The following is a 2,158-nucleotide window of genomic DNA, read 5'->3' as shown; positions in this document are numbered from 1 at the left end:
TAACCCTAACCCTAACCCTAACCCTAACCCTAACCCTAACCCTAACCCTAACCCTAACCCTAACCCTAACCCTAACCCTAACCCTAACCCTAACCCTAACCCTAACCCTAACCCTAACCCTAACCCTAACCCTAACCCTAACCCTAACCCTAACCCTAACCCTAACCCTAACCCTAACCCTAACCCTAACCCTAACCCTAACCCTAACCCTAACCCTAACCCTAACCCTAACCCTAACCCTAACCCTAACCCTAACCCTAACCCTAACCCTAACCCTAACCCTAACCCTAACCCTAACCCTAACCCTAACCCTAACCCTAACCCTAACCCTAACCCTAACCCTAACCCTAACCCTAACCCTAACCCTAACCCTAACCCTAACCCTAACCCTAACCCTAACCCTAACCCTAACCCTAACCCTAACCCTAACCCTAACCCTAACCCTAACCCTAACCCTAACCCTAACCCTAACCCTAACCCTAACCCTAACCCTAACCCTAACCCTAACCCTAACCCTAACCCTAACCCTAACCCTAACCCTAACCCTAACCCTAACCCTAACCCTAACCCTAACCCTAACCCTAACCCTAACCCTAACCCTAACCCTAACCCTAACCCTAACCCTAACCCTAACCCTAACCCTAACCCTAACCCTAACCCTAACCCTAACCCTAACCCTAACCCTAACCCTAACCCTAACCCTAACCCTAACCCTAACCCTAACCCTAACCCTAACCCTAACCCTAACCCTAACCCTAACCCTAACCCTAACCCTAACCCTAACCCTAACCCTAACCCTAACCCTAACCCTAACCCTAACCCTAACCCTAACCCTAACCCTAACCCTAACCCTAACCCTAACCCTAACCCTAACCCTAACCCTAACCCTAACCCTAACCCTAACCCTAACCCTAACCCTAACCCTAACCCTAACCCTAACCCTAACCCTAACCCTAACCCTAACCCTAACCCTAACCCTAACCCTAACCCTAACCCTAACCCTAACCCTAACCCTAACCCTAACCCTAACCCTAACCCTAACCCTAACCCTAACCCTAACCCTAACCCTAACCCTAACCCTAACCCTAACCCTAACCCTAACCCTAACCCTAACCCTAACCCTAACCCTAACCCTAACCCTAACCCTAACCCTAACCCTAACCCTAACCCTAACCCTAACCCTAACCCTAACCCTAACCCTAACCCTAACCCTAACCCTAACCCTAACCCTAACCCTAACCCTAACCCTAACCCTAACCCTAACCCTAACCCTAACCCTAACCCTAACCCTAACCCTAACCCTAACCCTAACCCTAACCCTAACCCTAACCCTAACCCTAACCCTAACCCTAACCCTAACCCTAACCCTAACCCTAACCCTAACCCTAACCCTAACCCTAACCCTAACCCTAACCCTAACCCTAACCCTAACCCTAACCCTAACCCTAACCCTAACCCTAACCCTAACCCTAACCCTAACCCTAACCCTAACCCTAACCCTAACCCTAACCCTAACCCTAACCCTAACCCTAACCCTAACCCTAACCCTAACCCTAACCCTAACCCTAACCCTAACCCTAACCCTAACCCTAACCCTAACCCTAACCCTAACCCTAACCCTAACCCTAACCCTAACCCTAACCCTAACCCTAACCCTAACCCTAACCCTAACCCTAACCCTAACCCTAACCCTAACCCTAACCCTAACCCTAACCCTAACCCTAACCCTAACCCTAACCCTAACCCTAACCCTAACCCTAACCCTAACCCTAACCCTAACCCTAACCCTAACCCTAACCCTAACCCTAACCCTAACCCTAACCCTAACCCTAACCCTAACCCTAACCCTAACCCTAACCCTAACCCTAACCCTAACCCTAACCCTAACCCTAACCCTAACCCTAACCCTAACCCTAACCCTAACCCTAACCCTAACCCTAACCCTAACCCTAACCCTAACCCTAACCCTAACCCTAACCCTAACCCTAACCCTAACCCTAACCCTAACCCTAACCCTAACCCTAACCCTAACCCTAACCCTAACCCTAACCCTAACCCTAACCCTAACCCTAACCCTAACCCTAACCCTAACCCTAACCCTAACCCTAACCCTAACCCTAACCCTAACCCTAACCCTAACCCTAACCCTAACCCTAAC

Source organism: Filicampus tigris, chromosome 21, assembly GCF_054856515.1.
Source record: "Filicampus tigris isolate MCC_2025a chromosome 21, RoL_Ftig_1.0, whole genome shotgun sequence".
Lineage (NCBI taxonomy): Eukaryota > Metazoa > Chordata > Actinopteri > Syngnathiformes > Syngnathidae > Filicampus > Filicampus tigris.
The sequence above is the reverse complement of the archived record's forward strand: the minus strand, read 5'-3'. Positions refer to the sequence as shown.